This window comes from Pinus tabuliformis, chromosome X (assembly GCF_031772625.1).
Source record: "Pinus tabuliformis cultivar Carrire ecotype Pingquan chromosome X, CPIR1, whole genome shotgun sequence".
Lineage (NCBI taxonomy): Eukaryota > Viridiplantae > Streptophyta > Pinopsida > Pinales > Pinaceae > Pinus > Pinus tabuliformis.
Genome location: NC_142308.1, coordinates 1425497235 through 1425519021, shown reverse-complemented (window position 1 = coordinate 1425519021; position 21787 = coordinate 1425497235).

Genomic DNA, 21787 nt, shown 5'->3' with positions numbered 1-21787 from the left:
TAGCGGAGCAGGGCAGAGAAATAAAGGCCCTAAAAGACAAGATCAAGGCCTTAGAGAAGGAACTGAATCTAGAGATTGCCATGGCCGACATAAAGAGGATTCTATGGAACAAAATTGGCCATTCCATCAATCAACAATGGAGGTCAATCAAAACAATACATGAACAGATGGACTTAATGGGCCAGGCACAAGCAGAAATCCATAAGGCCAAGACAACACTGGGAGACAAGCCAGAACAGGCCAACAGGATGATAGACTTCCTGAACAGGCAAGAAAAGGAGGAACTGGCAGCCATAGGCATTGCCAACAGAACCGAGGCTGTCCTCACTGCTAAGAAGGTACTAACCCTCAGGAACTATGTACAAACTGTGGAGAGGAAGTGCTATGAGATACAAGCTGAGGTGGAAGAATATAAAGTCAAGATGGCAGTGCTGCAATCAAAGGGACTGCCCAGCCTCCTAAGTGGTGCAGGAAGACTGATCTCTCGAGATCAATTTGCCAACAGAATGGAAACCACTATTGAAAATCAGATTATTGTATCTGGCAGTACATCTGAGCAAATAGGGCCCCCCACGAGACAGAGCTTGTATGAAAAACTTGAAGGCCTGTTCTTCATTGAAAATGAGGTAAATCATCTGTTTGAAACTCCTCCTAACTTTTATAGGTATACAGAGGCAGATGAGACCCTAATTAAAATTCGGAGACATCAAATGCCTAAGGAGGATTGGTGGCAAGCGATGCTTCAGATTTTGCCACGGTAGCCTCAGTTGTTCGGCCACTGCCAGCTCCAGGTCACTACAAGACAAACATCATGACAAAGTCAGAAATAAAGGCAACTCAAAGGGTGACTCAGCATAAAGACAAATGACAGCTAGCCTAAAGGATAAGCAAATGCGCATATTTGGACAGCTTAGCCTCAGCTGACTTCGACACCCACCAAGTCATCAATTTCTGACTATCTTTGACAGCTAAAGTAATAAAAAGTTACTACATCTTTTACTTCCTCAGCTACCAAGCTCCAGGAGTTGGCATAAACATTTATGAGCCATTAACTCCTCTTCTTGATATTTTTTACATGTAAATTTTGTATAAATACTCCCCTTAGTAACGCATAAGGGGTTGGTGATTTTTGACTCCAAGGAGAATCTATTGTATACCTTCAGTTTTATCTAATACAGAGGGCTGGACCAGCTCAGTGATTTCCTAAAGTATTTGATGTATGGATGATGCTAGATGTGCTGATGCAGAATTCCTGTGCTGTCTGATGAAATAACAAGTTTTTCTCAATCTCTGTTTCTTGTCTTCTTATGTTTATCAAACCATACTTATGTTTTACTAAACTAGCAGTAAAGAAAAAGAATAGTACATGATTTGTTTCATTACACCTTGTGCTCAATTTTTACTGCTGTGAATGTTGATTTCCAGAATTAACGATATACATGAATCCTTAACTACTCATGTATCTATTAATTCTATATGTGTTAATGTTAACTAGAAATTCTTCATTGATTCTAGATTGATGTTTCCCACCGTCTTTTCTTTAGCAGTTTTCTGTGAGATTCTTAATTGCCTTGCATAAACTGGACACACCCCACTCAATCACCATTGTTAACGTTGTTTCCTCAGACACAAATCTGGCTCTGCAGCATCGCTAAGGTATCACACAGTATCAGAGAAACTAAAGGACCACTGACTCCATGCCCAATGGACTAAGACATGCTAGTAAGTACCTACCTATATATTAATTGGAATCATCACCAAACATATTTCAAAAACAACACCTTAGACATCATAGCTAGCCTAAAATACTATCAAAACAGAGCTAAACTTTAAAGAGAGAGCCCTCTCTGATTACAGCTTGGCTAGAGGCTGCAATCCAAAGACTGGTTAGTGGTTACCCCGACCGTATTCCCTTGGGAGTCATAGGGAACAACCTGGGTGTTAACATAAATGGCGACTCCACTGGGGAACTGAGCATATTGTTTTTCAACTGTTGTCTGCCAAGACAGTGGTTTTAAAAGCTTGAGCAGTCCCTTAAACAATCCTAAAATATCTTAGAAAATACCAAAAACAAATTCAGAAGCTGGCTCCTAAAAGGGAAACCAGGCACACTAGGTCAAACCCTGACCCAAATCCACCAGCTGTGTTTGAGAATCCTAATATAATCCCTAGAATCATTAGGAAGCAGCAAAGGCAGGAAAACCCTACTGATTTGACTCCTGAGACAGCCCACCCTGAACCAGTTCCAACCCCAATCAAGGTTCTATTTAGGTCTACCCCTGTCTCCCCCAGTTCACCATCTACATCTCAAAGCCCTCCTTTCACATCTTCACCCACTGCACAAATCCCCTTGACCAAAACTCTAGGTGCTGCTACACCTGTTACCCCTGTGGTACACACCGTTCCTTTTATCCCAGCTGCTCCTGTAAATCCCCCAAACCTTGTGAATATGGCTAACAGATATGCACCCTTGCAGTTACCAGCTAATGCTGCAGCTCTACCCCAAGACTACCAAACTAAAATCTCATATTTTGACTCCACTAGCCATTTCACAGCTATTCAGCATGCCAAAAGGATGCAAGACCATTTTGAGACCTATGAAATAGATGATGACAGTGTGAGAATGAGGATGTTTGTTCAAAGTCTGACTGGGGATGTAAGAACTTGGTTCAGATCCCTGAATGCAAATTCCATCACAACTCCTGATGAGCTTTATCAAGCCTTTACTAGCAGATGGGAGAAAAAGAAGGACCCTCTGCACATACTTGGTGAATATGATACTATCAAAAGAGGTCCCCAAGAGACCGTTTTGGAGTATTGTGCAAGATTCAACAACGTATATAACGCAATCCCACAAAATTTAAGACCTCCCCCTGATTTGGCCTTATACAAATTTCCTGATGGTTTGATCCTGATATGGCCTACCAGTTGAAAGAGAGAGCTCCTGAAACCCTTGCAGATGCCCAAAAGGTTGCTGTCACAGTGGAAGCTAACCTGATTTCCAAAAGAAACAGAGCAAGGTTGGAAAAGAGAACCACCTTCAAAGAAGAACCCTGAGCTTTTGACCAAAAACTGGATGCAATACTCACTGGTATGAAAAGATTGGGAGATAGAGTGGAATCAGTTGAGAGGAAGTCATCATGGGAAACACCACAAAACAACCCTCCTAGGAATCCAAATTTTAGGAGAACTCAAAATCCAAACGTTGGCAAGGCCAATTCTGACCCAGACATAAGGCCCCCTTTTCAAGAGAATTATGCTGAGACTTCCACAGCAAGTGAACCCAATGAAGATCCCCATATTAATCTAATGGGTTTGGATGGGGAAAGTCAAGTCTTTTTAACACAAGAAGATCATGAGAATGAAGAAATCAAGCCGTTCCAAACCAAATCAGGTGAGTCATTTGACTTTAAGCAAGGCTATGACACAGCTGTTTATGAAGTCCATAAACAATACAAGCTAAGGAGTAGAACTGTAAATATAACTCAGCCTGAAAGGACAAAGGACAGCCAGCAGCCCAAAAGAGCCATTGTCACAGAACCAAGTAACAAAACTGGTCCAAATACAGATGAGGTAACCATTGAGGAAATAGCTGAAACCTTTTCCTCAAAACAGCAGCCAGTAGATCCCTCACCCTTGAAGCCCAACCTAACTAACACCTCTCAAGAAGTGAGTAAGAAGGACAAGCTTCCAAATCAAGATAAGAAACGAGAGGAGGACCTGGTTAACAAGGAAAAGGCTGCCACTCACAACACCAAGATCCAATCTGATAAACCCTTTGACATAGAAACTGAAATTGGAAAATTGAAGGTAGCTATTCCCCTCTCAGAACTGGCCAAACATGACATGTATAAACAACAAATCAAGAAGTCCCTTCAACTTACCAACAACAAAGATGATGTCAATGTGCTGGATGATACCCCAGAATTGCTGTTCGGTCCAGAAGTTGATGGAAAAACAGTGGTCACAGGGATATTACCTTTTTATGTCAGTTTACATGTTCATGATAAGATATTACACAATGCAATGTTTGACTCAGGTGCCTCTCACAACCTCATGCCAAAAGCAGTCATGGAAAGACTTAATCTAGATATTACAAGGCCATATAAGGACCTATTCTCCTTTGACTCCAGCCAAGTCAAGTGCTTAGGTCTAATAAAAGACCTGTGTGTGTCCCTTGTCCAGTACCCAAACAAAACAATTCTGATGGATGTTGTAGTTGCTGACATCCCACCCAAGTATGGGATGCTGTTATCAAGGTCATGGGGGGCTAAACTTCAAGGTTCCCTGCAGTTAGACATGTCATATGCAACCATCTCTATCTTTGGGCAACCAAAAAGACTATACAGAGAAACACTCATGAAATACATGGTCAGCAGCGAAGAAAAACCTCAAAATTTTCCCATATATGCTGTTCATTCTGATATAGACTCATATATTCTTTTCAATGATATTACAGGTCTTACAAACAATGATGTTGAAACCAAAACACTTGAGCAAGACCAGGATATTGATGAACAAACTACTACACAAGAAATAATGATTAAACCATCACTTAACGAAACTGTTATTCTAGAGATCATGCAAAATCAATCAAGTGGTCAGACTGTCCTAGAAGAAAAACCAGGTGAAAAACCAGAACTCCAACTTATGATCCCAGATCACAGGGAACTTATTAAATCTTCCCTAGAAAAAGAGAACCTATGGTTTCTTGAATTTGATGGGTCAGTCAACAAATTAGGGGCAGGAGCTGGAGTTTGGATACATAATAAACAACACAGTCATGCAGAGGGCCGAGCCTACAGACTAAATTTCAGATGCACCAATAACATGGCAGAATATGAAGCTCTTCTACTAGGCCTTAAACTACTAAAGTCCTTACAAGCCATAAAAGTGTCAATTCTAGGGGACTCAGACCTAGTTATCCAACAAGTAAAAGGAAATTTTGTCACTAATCACAAAAGACTGAGATCTTATAGATCTGCTGCTGCTGAAATACTACAGTCCTTCACTGAATTTCAAATTACCAAAATTCCTAGATCCCATAACCTGCATGCCCATAGCTTGGCCACATTTTCAAGTACCTGCAAGCTGCCTTTTGAGCCCCACCACTGTTTTTCAGCCGAGATAAAACACAGACCATCTGTCCCAAACAATGTCAAGGATTGGCAAGTGTTTGATGATGATACTCAAATAAACAATTTCTTGACTTTACAGCAAGAATTTTCAGGACTAAACATTGACACTGAAAGAGCAAGTCAATCACAAATACAGTTTGAACAGACTAACCACCCACTATCACCCAAAACAGCAAAACAAATGCTAAATCCAACCATTTTCAACAAGGAGAACATACAAGAAATTCAACGAATTAGTTATGAGGAGACAGCCGAAGATGAGGCTGAAGTGATACAATTGAAGGACAATTTTCTTCCAACAGGCTTAGCTCCTTTAGAAGACATTTTCGACTCCAATGATGTTCCCAACAAACCAAAAATGCAGCCCCTCAACACTGCCATAGAAGAATGTAACATTGGGACTGCTGAACAACCCAAAATAATAAAATTGTCTGCTTCCTTACCTCCTGACCAAAAGCCCAAATACATTGACCTCTTTAAAGAGTTCCAGGATGTCTTTGCATGGAGTTATGAGGATTTAAAATCCTATGACACCTTTGTAATTCAACACACTATCCCTCTCAAGCCAGATCAAAAACCCTTTAAACAAAAATTGAGGAGAATCAATCCTATGCTTCTCCCAGCAATGGAACAAGAGGTACAGAAAATGTTCAAGGCAGGCATCATAGCACCAATCAGATTCTATGAGTGGATTTCAAACTTAGTCCCTACAAGAAAGAAAACCGGTGAAATAAGGCTATGTGTTGACCTAAGGAACTTGAATCAAGTATCCTTGAAAGACAATTACCCCTTACCCAAGATGGATCACATCTTGCAGAGAGTAGTGGGGGCCTCAAGAATTTCTCTACTTGATGGATTCTCAGGTTTCAACCAGATCCTAGTTCATCCTGATGATCAGGACAAAACAGCATTTACAACCCCATGGGGAACCTTAAAATATGTAAAAATGCCTTTTGGATTGAAGAATGCAGGGGCAACATTTCAAAGAGCGATGGATATTGCTTTTGCCAAAGAGATTCATGACTTCCTTGTTATTTATTTGGATGACCTCACACCTTTCTCAAAATCAGACCAAGAACATTTGAAACATTTGAGACAGATCTTCCTAACATGTAGGAAGTATGGAATTTCCTTAAATCCTAAGAAATCCCTGTTTGGTTTAGAGGAAGGTAAACTATTGGGCCACATCATTTCTAAAGATGGCATTAGGATTGATCCAGACAGAATCCAGGCCATCTTACAAATGCCTCACCCAAGAAATATAAAAGAATTACAAGCCTTTTTGGGTAAAATCAACTTCCTGAGGAGATTTATCCCAAATCTGGCCGAATTGAGCAGATTGCTGAATAACATGTTGAAAAAGGATTCAAAAGTAAAATGGACGACAGAGGCGAGTCAAGCCTTTGAAGGAATAAAATTGGCCCTCACCCAAACTCCAGTCCTAACAAATCCACAATTTGATAGGGAATTTATCATATTTTCCTTTGCTTCCCAGCACACAATTGCTGTTGTCTTATTACAGAAAGATGACCAAGGAAATGAGAAACCCATTGCTTTCTTTAGTAAAGCCCTTAGAGATGCACCCCTGAAATACCAGATTATGGAAAAGAAAGCATATGCCTTGGTCAAAGCAATCAAAGACTTTAGGATCTACATCCTATACTCCCATGTTATAGCCTATGTACCAAGCCCAATTGTCAAAGACATACTTACTCAAGAGAACATAGAGGGCAGAAGAGGAAAATGGATTGCAAATATTTTAGAATTTGACATCAAAATAAAACCTACCAAACTGATAAAAGGACAAGGTCTGGCTAAATTAATGTCTGAAACAAATTTCCAAGCCTTGGACATCAACCAACTGGACAATGAACCGGAGCTGGCGACTCCAAAGATCAATGTAGCCTTTGAACAATCCCATTGGTATTCTGATATATGTTATGTATTACAAAACCTGTGTGCTCCACCAGGATTGTCCAGAACTAAGTGTAGGTTCCTAAAAATGAAAGCTTCTAAATTCTGTGTTATGGATGGAAATTTACTTTGGAAAAACCATGAAGGGATATTGTTAAACTGCTTAATTGAGAATGAAACTAACAATATCATAAAAGAATTTCATGCAGGTGACTGTGGTGGACACTTGTACTGGAAATCCACTGTGGATAAAATACTGAGGGCTGGTTACTACTGGCCACCATGTTCTCTGATGTCAAGAAATTCACCACCTCATGTCATGAATGTCAAGTGTTTGCGGGAAAAAGACAGTTACTGCCACTTCCCTTGAGGCCTATTGCAACAGAGAGACCTTTTCAACAATGGGGCTTCGATTTCATTGGGGAAATTCACCCCTCATCTTCAGGCCAACATAGATGGATTCTAACAGCTACAGACTACTTCACTAAGTGGATTGAAGCTGTCCCATGCAGACAAGCAAATGATTCAACAATCATTCAGTTTTTGGAGAATAACATATTGGCTAGATTTGGTTGTCCTGACAAGATAATAACAGACAATGCTGCTGCTTTCAGATCCAAGAAGATGGTGAATTTCTGCCACAAATTTCACATTACCTTGGGCCATTCTACTGCATACTATCCCCAAGGAAATGGCCTTGCTGAATCATCAAATAAAAACCTGGTAAACATCATAAATAAAGTGCTAGAAGAGAACAAAAAGAATTGGCATAAGAAGCTTGTGAATGCCTTATGGGCAGATAGACTAACAACCAAGAGATCAATTGGGACCAGCCCATATGAGTTAGTCTATGGATTAGAAGCTAAATTCCCTTCATCATTAGGGATTCCTGTCCTAAAACTTCTTCAAGAAAGTCAAGCTGAACCAAATGATATGTAGAGAAGGATAAATCAAATAATATGTTTGCAGCAAACTAGAGATCAAGTGTACAGCAGAGTTCAAGTTTTACAAGAAAAGCTAAAGAAAGCTTTTGACAGAAGAACTAAGGCAGAAGACTTTAATATTGGAGACAAAGTCCTCAAGTGGGACTCAAGAAGAGAGGATAAGGGAAAACATGGAAAATTTGATCCCCTTTGGAGAGGACCATTTGCTGTCCAAGCAGTACAAGGAAACAATATCTATTTCCTTACAAGTCTTAATGAAACTGATTTGGATGAAGGTCCTGTGAATGGCAGAATGCTGAAGCACTATTTTGAGCACTACCCATAAGTGCAGCCTGAGTTTCCCTTGTACATATTCAGGTGTATATATTACTTTCTGTTAAAATGTAAAAATGCAGCCTCTCAAGTTTTATTAACTGTCAGCAAGAGGCAAATAGGTTTAGAGATCCACCAAGGTGGGAAGAATACAATTTTGGCATTTCAAAGTAGCATACTTCAAGTTTGCTAAAAGCAGTCAAGGGCCAAGGCATTCTGACCTGCTGTTCTTGGTCTTTCAAATAAAAAAACCATCCCCATGTGGAGCCAATGTTAGCTACCTATACCAATAGGTTTCATATTTCATGATTGGCAAAGAAAGTTCCAAATATGCTCTGCTTTGATGATGCAAAGATCCCATATTTCCAAGAGAAGAAACTGTGTGTATATAGCTTTATGGTGGCTCAATTTTGATGGATGGTCCAAAAGCCTAATCTGGATCATGCCATGTTTCAATTTTCGGTTGTAGATTAGAGAAAGAAGTCTGTCCAAACTGCTTAATCTTGGCAGGCCAGTAGCTTAGGTAGAGAATTAAGGTTCCCAACTGCTTAATCTGGGACCTTGGAAGCAATAAGGATAGTTTTAGATAGGAAATCAAAAGAAAAGGCCAAGAGAAAAGAAAAGGCAAATAAGGGTCTGCAAGTCTAAGTGCACCCTCCAAGAAGAAACAAAAAATGCTAGGCAAATAGATGGGTAGGAAGGTGAGGTTGCAGAAGTGTTATTCCTTACAATTGAAGGTGTGCTAACCTATTTCACAAAACAAAAACAATGGATTGAGAAGGTTTTCTTCTCTATCAGGTTGCAGCAAAGCAAAGAAGCATGTCTAACTTCCATTTTCCCTTTTCCCATTCATAACTAACATCCCTTCAGCAGTTGTGTTCATAAGAAAACTTGAGGTTTATGCTGGTGCTTATTCCTTTAAAAGCCACATTTCTTGTCTAAAGTTCTTTTCATTTTGATCTACTCCCTAAAACTAAGTGGTTTTCAAATAAACTTAGTGATTTCATTCCAAATTCACCTCTTTTATCCATATTAACCCTTAACTTTACTATCTAAATCCCCTATGTCCCCCTTTCCCTACTATAATAACACTATGGTGTATAAATCCCAGCATTGAATAGATATCCTCCCTTTAGCACTATAGCTAAATAAGTTTGTCAAGGGAGACATTAGTCCATCAGGGACTATGATCAACCCTGTCAAGGGATTGCTCTGACCTCAGGTTGGAGTGACAGCCTCCCCCTAATCCATCACCTCACCCCTGTCCAATAAATTCCACAAGAAACCCCCCCCCCTGCTCAAAACCCACTTTTAAGCCTTTTTCCCCCTTGGATTAACCTTGCCCCGAAAAAAAAAAACCCACAAAAAGCATTAAACCTAAGGTTCTGCGCCCAGATTATTTAAACGAATATTTTAATATGCTGGTGGGACCCTCCCCAACCTGCACGATCCGTCGGAAGGCCCGCCAGTCGTCGATCGTCTGCCACCCACGATCCAACGGTGGGCGGGCATTTTCAGTGTCGGATCTGCCGACCTTTAGCGTCCGGGGAACGGTGGTTTTCCGACCCGTACATGGGACGCGTGGAAGGCGGCGGGGTTATTCAGAGCCCCCCTCCCCGATACCGCCTTTCCCCAAAGGTGGTGCGGGGAAACCGCTTACCACCATCCCGTTACCACCTCCCCCTTACGACATGCATACGTCATCCTGACGTAGCGCCTTTCCCCGCTCCCGCGCCGTGTGGCCCTCCACGCAGTCCTGCCACCTTATCCATTGGCCACCGTGTCCTACCACCCTGGCCCACACCTCAGCAGCCACGTCACCCCCGTACCCGGGCCTGCCATGACGTCATGCTGGCGTCATCGGCAGGAAAGCGCCAATTACCTATTTTGTCCGAATTTGTCGTTAAAGTCACGGTTTAAGCCGTTTTTATGTCATTTTCGCGCAAAAGAAGACATAGCCGTTGCAGCTGGTTCACTGCGAAAGCGCCTCTGGACCTCCAAATTCAAATTTGCAACCGTACCAACTCATCAATTCTGCCTCCACAGTTCGGCCCGCAGGCTTTTCAAGCGTTTCATCCAGGTATTCACCGTAATTCTTCCATTTGGCCCATGCATACCATTTCTCTGTAAAAATCACCATTAAAGCACTTGTCAAAATTCCATACAAACTCTGTCTACTACCTAAAAGTGAGCTAAGGTAACCTGCATTACCCTGGAACCATAATTTAACACTAAAACAGTTAAAACGCGGACCAAGATTCTAAATTTGTCCTCGAGGGGCCCGACATTGTTCCCTTTTGCCGGGTGTAGACCTGCTGCAGCTGCTTTCCTAAGTAGACCTCCCATAACCTCGCATACCCCCAGCAATTCACAACCCCTGTGAATTTACCAAAATCTGCAGAGGCAAGCCTGCTTTTCCACTCTAAAAAACATTTCAGACATTGTCCACAGTTGGCCTATCAGTTGAACTCTTAGGAGGTTTGCAAACCATTGCACCCATCTTACTCAAAATCAAATCATACAATGGCTGCCCCTGCACCCACAGCTCTCAGTGTTGCTCCATTAAATCCACCCAATAAAGACCTGCAGTCCTTGCCTCTTGCTGACCAAGACTACCTTATTGAAGACTATGTGGGAGACAGGGACTTTCTGCAGACCTTTAGGCAGTTAAGAGAGGACTACCTGAATGGTCATGATACATATGGCATATGGGAGTCCAACCTGCCATACTATTGTCTCCCCTCTGTAAATGTGTTTCCTGAAATCATTCGCCTATGTGCTGAAAACTATGATGTACAGCACGGAGCCATCAGCACCCCATCTGGGAGGATCCTCTTCTACATTAATCCGGAGTCCATCAACAAAATGCTACATTTTGATCAGACAGAGCTGCTAATCCCATTCTCCATGAACTATCTGCTGGACACTGGTGCCAAGATGACCAGTGAGGAGATTCAAAAGGTCACCAGGACATTCATGAGACCTGAGTGCCAGCCTGCAGGGCCACCTCCTTATTTAGATGTCCACTTCACTGAAGTAGGCAGATTACTCCTGGACATGATTGCTTATGTGCGGGGATACAGAACCAGCGAACATGTGGATGAGACAATGCTAGTATTACTAGCTGTTTACAGCCCAGGCCAACCCCCTGCCCGCAAATATAACTTTGCCAAGTTTATAGCTAACAAAATCCATGATCAGTTGGGCGCAGTGGATAGACAGGGGGTCTTCAAGTACTCGGCCTATATTTATCACCTCTTTATGTATTATCAGTCTGAGGCTTTTCCATGCTATATCAAAAAGCTGGACTATAGAGGAGAAAGAAGATCTGTCATCTTCTGGACCTCTGTCTATCACATAGTCACAAACTCACCCTATTCCTATTGTGAGTTTGTTGACCAATTTGTGTATCCAGTCTCTTGCCTATTGATGAGGTCCCCTCCTCCCAGAATTTCAACTGAGATACAGAAGGCTCTGAAGCTTTCCAAAAAATGTAAAATAGGTGATTGGTACCTATATGAGGATCACACAATCATCAGAGTCTATGGCTGTGAGCTCTGCCCTTACAGACTCCCAAAGTATGTGCCCATGAGGATATTTGCCTTGGAATATTATAGGCAGTTGATTCAGTCTGACCTCACCCATTTCCATAGCTCCAGAAAGAAGGCCCACCTCAAGTTCAAACACCAGTTGGGCCCCTTCATCATGAACAAAAAAGAGTGATGGGAAGATGCTGACCTCAACCTCAAGGACAAATATAAACTATCATACAGTTTCCGGTGGGTACCTTATGACCCTGAGGGCTTCATTACTGCCAGAAGAAACAAATACAGGCTTCTAGGTTATAGGCATTGCCAATACCCACACATTGGAAGATATGCCAACCAGCAAGAATGGCTACAGGGTACTCCAGTAGAAAAGCTAACTGAAGAAGAGATAATGCTAAAGAATATGAAGGAGCTTGAAAAAACCATTGACCTAGACTCTGTGCAGCAGGTACCTTTCAAACGGCCTTATTCAACAGGAGAAGGGACCTCGGCCTCAGGGACTGCACCAGTAACACAAGCACCCTCCACAGCAGCTCCAGCTGCAGACAAAGGCAAAGGGATAATGGGTGCAGAGGAGGAAACAGTGAAAGAAAATCCTGCCCCTGCAAATGAGCAGCATCAAGAGCCCCAACAAGGGCAGCAAACAGAACAGCAGCAAGAGCAGACTGCCCCTCAACAAACGGAGCTACCAGCAGCTCCAGCAATACAAACTCCACCTCCACAGACTGAGCCATTGACTGCTCCTAGTTTGCAGACCCCATCACATGAAGAAAGGGGTATGAAAAGAGATAGAGCAGAGTCCACTCCAATTAGTGGATCCTCCCAACAACCAGCAGCCAAAAGGCAAAGGCTAGACTCCCCAGAAGTAGAAGATATCACTGAAGAATTCCTTGACAGCTCAAGGAAAAATAGGGAGGGCAGCCAGCACACAGGGACAAGCTCCTTTCAGCAGGAGCAAGGATTGCAACTTGGTTTGGAGGTGTCTTCCTCCTCCCAGTAGAGCAAGAAGCCCAAGAGCACTAAGGCTTCTTTCAAACAAATAAAAGCTCAGAATGATCTGTTGAGGGCTGAGGTTTACAAGCAATTTATAGATGCAACACAAGCCCAGCAAGAGAGGCTAATGTCTGTGTATGACATTAAAGAGGAAAAAATAATCCTCAGTCACTTTAAGCCTACAATACCGCAGCCTAAGTCAGCTGCAGATTTTGTGAAGACAAGGGTGGAGGTCATGGCCAAAGACATCCATCCCATCGACCAAATAGAACTCCACAAGCAAGATGGAGAAATGGTTTATGCAACCTTGGTGGAGAGGGAAACCATGGCCCATGAGCTGAAAGAGTCCCTGAAAAACACCAATACACAGTTGGACTTTGAGAGAATGTCCTCCTTGGCCAAAGACAATAGAATAAAGTCTCTTGAGGACATCATCATTGATCTAGGACATGACCCTAGTGATCCAAAGGGTGTGAAGGCCCTTATGAAGAAGAAAGATGATGACCTTAATGCATTAAAGAAGAGGTTGAAGCTGCAGCCCACAGAGCACCCTCAAACCGCAGAACTTCAAAAGCAAAAATAGGTTGATGACCAATTAGACCTCCTAATGCAGCAAGACCAGAGGATCAGAGAATTGGAGAAAGAGCTGGAAGGATCATTACAAGATAAACAGGGAGAATCCACTTCCCAAGCTCCTCCAACTACTTCGACAACAGCAACAACTTCAGGGGCAGCAGTGGCCCCCACAACAGAAGCAGCAAGAACAGCAGCAGCTCCAGATGCCAGTACAAGTATAGAAGAATTGACCAAGGCCATCAAAGAAATGGAGCTCCAGGCCAATGAAATAAAGAAGGCCAAGGAAAAATTGGCAGAACTGGATGCCAAATATGACAAGTCAAAGGTAACTGTAGCGGAGCAGGGCAGAGAAATAAAGGCCCTAAAAGACAAGATCAAGGCCTTAGAGAAGGAACTGAATCTAGAGATTGCCATGGCCGACATAAAGAGTATTCTATGGAACAGAATTGGCCATTCCATCAATCAACAATGGAGGTCAATCAAAATAATACATGAACAGATGGACTTAATGGGCCAGGCACAAGCAGAAATCCATAAGGCCAAGACAACACTAGGAGACAAGCCAGAACAGGCCAACAGGATGATAGACTTCCTGAACAGGCAAGAAAAGGAGGAACTGGCAGCCATAGGCATTGCCAACAGAACCGAGGTTGTCCTCACTGCTAAGAAGGTACTAACCCTCAGGAACTATGTACAAACTGTGGAGAGGAAGTGCTATGAGATACAAGCTGAGGTGGAAGAATATAAAGTCAAGATGGCAGTGCTGCAATCAAAGGGACTGCCCAGCCTCCTAAGTGGTGCAGGAAGACTGATCTCTCAAGATCAATTTGCCAACAGAATGGAAACCACTATTGAAAATCAGATTATTGTATCTGGCAGTACATCTGAGCAAACAGGGCCCCCCACGAGACAGAGCTTGTATGAAAAACTTGAAAGCCTGTTCTTCATTAAAAATGAGGTAAATCATCTGTTTGAAACTCCTCCTAACTTTTATAGGTATACAGAGGCAGATGAGACCCTAATTAAAATTCAGAGACATCAAATGCCTAAGGAGGATTGGTGGCAAGCGATGCTTCAGATTTTGCCACGGTAGCCTCAGTTGTTCGGCCACTGCCAGCTCCAGGTCAGTACAAGACAAACAACATGACAAAGTCAGAAATAAAGGCAGCTCAAAGGGTGACTCAGCATAAAGACAAATGACAGCTAGCCTAAAGGATAAGCAAATGCGCATATTTGGACAGCTTAGCCTCAGCCAACTTCGACACCCACCAAGTCATCAATTTCTGACTATCTTTGACAGCTAAAGTAATAAAAAGTTACTACAGCTTTTACTTCCTCAGCTACCAAGCTCCAGGAGTTGGCATAAATATTTATGAGCCATTAACTCCTCTTCTTGATATTTTTTACATGTAAATTTTTTTATAAATACTCCCCTTATTAACGCATAAGGGGTTGGTGATTTTTGACTCCAAGGAGAATCTATTGTATACCTTCAGTTTTATCTAATACAGAGGGCTGGACCAGCTCAGTGATTTCCTGAAGTATTTGATGTATGGATGATGCTAGATGTGCTGATGCAGAATTCCTGTGCTGTCTGATGAAATAACAAGTTTTTCTCAATCTTTGTTTCTTGTCTTCTTATGTTTATCAAACCATACTTATGTTGTACTAAACTAGCAGTAAAGAAAAAGAATAGTACATGATTTTTTTCATTACACCTTGTGCTCAATTTTTACTGCTGTGAATGTTGATTTCCAGAATTAACGATATACATGAATCCTTAACTGCTCATGTATCTATTAATTCTATATGTGTTAATGTTAACTAGAAATTCTTCATTGATTCTAGATTGATGTTTCCCACCGTCTTTTCTTTAGCAGTTTTCTGTGAGATTCTTAATTGCCTTGCATAAACTGGACACACCCCACTCAATCACCATTATAAACCTTGTTTCCTCAGACACAAATCTGGCTCTGCAGCATCGCTAAGGTATCACATAGTATCAGAGAAACTAAAGGACCACTGACTCCATGCCCAATGGACTAAGACATGCTAGTAAGTACCTACCTATATATTAATTGGAATCATCACCAAACATATTTCAAAAACAACACCTTAAACATCATAGCTAGCCTAAAATACTATCAAAACAGAGCTAAACTTTAAAGAGAGAGCCCTCTCTGATTACAGCTTGGCTAGAGGCTGCAATCCAAAGACTGGTTAGTGGTTACCCCGGCCGTATTCCCTTGGGAGTCATAGGGAACAACCTGGGTGTTAACACATAGGAGAAGAAGCAAGGGAGATTTTCTTCTGAAGTTAATTTTTGTATGTGTGAATGCACAGCAATGCGAAACAAAAACCCAGGTTGAAATGTAATTTTTGCTGGTTGCCTAAACGAAGGGAAGAATGAAGAATCGCATGGTGTGAGTAAAGAAATTTTTTTGGTGAATGTAATGTAAAAATTTTACAGCATATGTAAAATTATTTTTACAGCAGTATGTGTAAAATATTTCTACACCAGTAAATGTAAAATGAGAATTTTACCCAGCAGTGTAAAATCTCAGAAAGAGACAGAGTTTTATTTTTGTTGGCTGAATGTATTTTTGGTAAATCCCTCTGAGTGAAGGAGGATGAAGTTTGTATGAGGCATTATATTTTAATGAATAGAAGCACTTTTATGGGTATGTAGTACTCTGTTCTCAGACAATTTTTTTAAGCTTCCCTGTGCAAAAGATCATGTGGCAGTGAAATAGAGCATTGTCTCTGTATGTGTTCAGTTTGTTTGTTTTGGGGATTTTACTAGAAAAATCCCCAACAAGAACTGGTGAGCAAGGGGCCGATCTCCAAGAAGTATGAGACAATCTAGATGCAAGAGGATTGGACATCAGGTCTTTTTTTCTCAAAGTTCATTGCATTACGAGCACCACAAATCCCCCAAATGTTGTCAAGTAGCAGAGCTCTACAAGTCCTCTGACTGGTAGACTAGGAACTCAAAAATTAGAGGATAGATGAACGATTAACTTGGCCCAGAAATGTTAAAGACCTTAGAACATCCTCGTAAATGGCCACTGCAAATGGACACAAAAGAAAAAGGTCAGAACAATTTTTGGAGGCCAACCTACAAAGCGAGCATCTACCAGGCCCACAGAGGCTGTGTTTCATCAAGTTTTCCCAGGTTAGGAAAAACATTGGAGCTTAAGCGGAGCTTCCCATTTCCACATTTGGGTTGTCCACTCAGCAGCCTGATTAGGGGGGATGTTCAGCGAAATATAACAATTAGTTTCCTTAGCATAGAGGTTGCCTTTTGCCACATGGCCATCCCAAACTAGCCAGTCCTGCTTTTGGGCCAGGGAAATGCGAGCTTCGCTTGGCTGACAGCAATATTGTTACCACTCAACAAAGAAATTATCTGGGAGCCCGATCTTCCATGGATGAGGCTAGTAGATGGAGGATAGCAAGAATAATCTTATGCCTTCAAGACTGGCCAACGAGTGGAAACCAAGTTTGTTGAGGCATTGTATTAGGGGGATAGAGAGTATATGATTTCCAGCAAAAACCCTTCATTGCATCAACCCCAGTGAGGACCGAAGGCCCGTCACCCACCAGCTAGCAAAGATTGGAGCAGAAACACGGTCGGCCTACCATTAAGCCAAAATTGTCTCGTAACACTATGCCAAAAGTTTTGGAGTGCAACTTACCATTTTAAGGAATACCCACAACGCAAAATTGATGAGAAAATATACTTATTAAAAGACAAATACTTAGAGTAAATATTAGTTGTTTTTAATCTTTTTTTGGTATTAATTTCAATAGGTTTTATGTATGGGATTTATAGAATAGTAAGTTTAAGCCCTATAATCTGAACAAACTAAATGCCTCAGAAATTTCTAAGTGCCCTAAATCTATTTATATATTCAGAAACACAAATTGATAATATTTAAAAAATAAATGAGGAAATAAAATAAAAGAAAAAATGTCATTACCTAATCCCGCCACCAATGAATATAAAAACTGTAAAAAAACTAAAAATAAAATAAAATGTTTTTGACTTTTTTTTGGCATATTTTGTGGGTGGATTTTTTATGAGATTTTTGGGAATGTTAAGTTTAATGTGCGCAAAATAAATGCTCAAAGTGCATTAAAGGTATTTATACATTAAAAAAATACATTTTAACCAAGTCAATAGTTGCGATGCAACATAGTTCCTGCCTCTACTACTAATTAATTGATGAAGGGAGTCTTTGTTGTGCATTCATTTCCTTTCTAGATTACTTTCTTTGCATAGCTAGTTGTTTCCTCATAGATACCATATTAAGATAGATTTCTCGACACAATTAGTAGATCCTTATAGTTAGTCGTTTTCTTGTAGGTACATTATTAAATCCTTAATAAAAAGTGTTTTTCGCAGTTGTATTTTTTGGTTATTACCATTTTTGCACATTTTTTTTAGCACAATTAGTGAGCCTTACAAAACAAGTTAATTAGGTAGGAAACTGAAAAATGTGAACCATATATCTACAAAGGTGAATCATTAATGCGGGATTAACATTTCATTTTTATTATTCCACATTTGCTATATGTCAAGCCTTACAAAACACGTCCATCAGTTAAGAAATCGGAAAATGTGAACTAGAAATCGGCAATGTTGAATCATTAATGCGGGACTCAGATTTCTTCTTTTTTATTCCACATTTGCTATATGTTGTTATTACCATTTCCGCAAAAGCATAACGAAAATGAATTTGCAACATCTTACTATGCTCTCAAGCTTCAATGGAATGCACATCAACACTTAACCAGCTGAACTAAAACCAATATCAAAAGACATTATGATTAAAATGCTTCTTTGCATTTTCTGCATCCTACACAAATTTTTCATGTGCATTTGTTCTCCTCAAAATCTCTGCGCACAAATAATCCTCTCTGCACAACTCCTTCCCTAGATAATACTTAAAAATTTTGTTCTGTGAAGAACATTTTTTTTTAGCACAATTAGTAATCATTTTGTCTTTTGTTGATAACTATTATTATCTATTATAGCTTAAATAGATTAAAATGAAACTATGTATTGCTAAAGGATAACATTGTAGAGCATATGCACTGCTCTGCACAATGAGCCTTAAAAAGTAAGTTCATCAGCTAAGAAAGAAACAAATGCGTACTAGAAATTGGCAAAGGTGAATCGTTAATGCGAGATTCACATTTCATTTTTATTATTTCGCATTCGTTATATGTTGAGTGTTACAAAACAAGATCATTAAGAAACTAGCTTTTAGCACAATTAGTAATCATTTTCTCTTTTGTTCATAATTATTATTTTTTTTCACTAAACTAAATTAAAATGGAACTATTTGTTGCTAAAGGATAACAGTGTAGAGAATATGCACTAGTACGCACAATGAGCCTTACAAAACAAGGTTCATCAGCTAAAAACTGGAAAATGTGGCAAATCGACAAAGGTTAATCATTAATGCTATATTCAAATTTCATTTTTATTATTCCACATTTGCTATATGTTAAGCCTTACAAAAAAAGTTCATCAACTAAGAAACTGACTGGAAATCGATAAACTTGAATCGTTAATGTGGGATTCACATTTTATTTTTATTATTCCACATTCACTATATCGTTATTACCATTTCCGTAGATGCATAACAGAAACGACCTTGCAACATATTACTAGTGTCTTAAGGTTCCATTGTAGGCACTTCCACATTCAACTAGCTAAATTAAAACCAATATTAGAAGGCATTAAAATTAAAAGGCTTTTCTACATTTTCCTCATCTGACACAATTTTTTCACATGCATTTGTTCTCTACCTAATCTTTGGACGTGAATAATCATCTTGACATAGCTCCTTCCCTAGATAATAACTAAAAATTCCATTTTGCAAAGCATGGCTTTTCTATCAAAATTAGTAACCATTTTGTTTTTTGTTTATAATTACTAATGCTCACAACAATACTAAATTAATTGATTAACACTAGTCTCCACACACATTTCTTCCGTGCACACTTCCTTCGCACAACTGCACACTAAAATATTTCTCCATAGAATGGAATTCTTCCGAATTTCCCAAATAACCATCCCCACAAAACTCCTTCCGTGGATGATAATTAAAAAGTCCACTATGTCGAAGAAGCTTTCAAACTTTCATTGTAGAGTTGTTTTTGTTGCATAAAAATTTTCATCCTACATTCTCATTAAAGGCTTTTATTTCCAATAGTTTACTATTAAAATTGAATATCTTATGCTTATATTATTGAGAAAATATTAATTATAAATAATTAGGATATGCGTAGAAGGGCAACTGAGTTGTATTGTGTGGAAGAAGCTTTCAGTGTGTGGATGAGCTCACTTAGAACAAAAGGCCTTTTACTGTTAATATTTTATTTAGTATTAAAAAGGGCATACTTTCTCAATGACCTTTTCTATGCTTACATTGTTATTTGATTGATAATACCCAATAAGGTAGATCAAGGCTACATGGGCTTGGAAAATCATAGCATTGGAACAATCCCCTATGCACCACCCCACACAATGGAAACTAAAAATATTAATCATTTCGCAAAGATACAAATCTCTAAAATCAAAAGCCATATGCAACTGGTCTTCCGCACAAACATTGTAATCCACAGTGAAATTTTTTACTTAACGAAACATGATAATATTCCCTATTCTCCTACACATACCATATCATTTGTAAACATTCATATGATATACGATCTAGAAATTTGTAAAAATATCTCTGCACAACAACTTGTGAACCTTATTGTCACCACACCCCGCCCATCTTAATAATATTATTTCAATTTGTGCAAAAGTGCAAAGAAGGTTCATTACACATAGGAAGCTTTAATGTATCATATATAATGTGTATATGCTTGTCTCTATAGTTAATTAAGTGGGGCCTGCATTTCGCCCACATTCATGTCTCAGTGCATCGATAAAGTATACCAGAGAAAGTACTTAATTTAGTAAAATGTTGACGTATACAAAGTTATTGCTAATATTTTAATTGTAAATATTTCAAATATTTGAAATGTCTGTTTCTTCACGCTCTTGTGTGAGCGAATTTTTGAACTATGTACTAACATCTAATATTAGTGCTCATATGTTAGTTATAATTAATGTTATTTAAGTGATTATATGTAAAATCTTGTTAATATTGAATGTAGGTGTAGTTGTGAGTGCATATTTCATGCACATTTCTATGTTAGACTATGCCCGTTCCGCTCTACTTGCTCCACACAACGATGTTTGTGAAGTTTCATCTATACATGTTATAGCTTTATGATTACGTTTGTATCTTTGAAAATGTTTCAAATAAGGTATTTTTGTGGAAGTGCATAAGTTTATTGTGTAGAGGAATATTTCAAAGTGTGGAAAGTGGCACTCCACACTAAAGCCTGCTAATATTTTAGTATTAAACATGGAATATTTGTTGTTTGCAATAAGACCAAGGCAACTGCTGTACTTATACAATATTGTTGCTAATATTTAAGCGATAAATAGTTCATATAGCTTTATATAAAGATGAAGGGAAATAAATATCTCTACATACTACATTATAAACACTAACTAATGAGGATAACTCATAGAACATTGATGTAAATGGTGAGTTGAGAAAAGATAAGATAATGTTATCAAAATTAATTGCATTTAATTAATGACCATGTGACTATATGTGGCAATTTCCTATTGTGTAGTATTTTGGAGAGAACTAAGAGTTTCTCATAGCAAAGGTCATCCCTTATCGTACTGATCAAAGTTAAACACCATTTCTTCATGTATAACACTCTGAGATTTCTCGCAAATTTGATCCAATCGTTGTTCTAAGTTCGTGTACTCTTTTTAATAAATATTTTCTTTATTTGCAAGATCTTTGCCTTCTCTTCACCTTGGGGAAATCTTGAGGTTCTGATCCCAAGATTGGTTTCATTGTGTGCCTCTTCATCTCTCTCTTAAATTTCAACATTTGTTTGCCAGCGGTCGTGCACATTTGATAAAACTTATAATCATACAAATTATTTTAATAAATTTGACATGGGTCTGAATTTGTTTGCATGGAACTAACAACATTAGGTTTGACCACAAAAACATTACATGAAATTCTTTTATTTAAACAAAAACTTTGTTTGTATGGAGCAATGTACGTAGAAAGTTTTTTTTTTTGTGGAATTCCACACTTAGTAGTAAAATATTTTATTTCTAATATTATTGGTAATATTTTAGATTGGAAAATTCAATTTATACATCATTGAATAAATTCACAGTTCGCGGTTGAATTATTTAATCAAATATGAACTCAAATGAATTGCAGTTACCAATAATATTAATTTTTATTTTAATCAATAATGC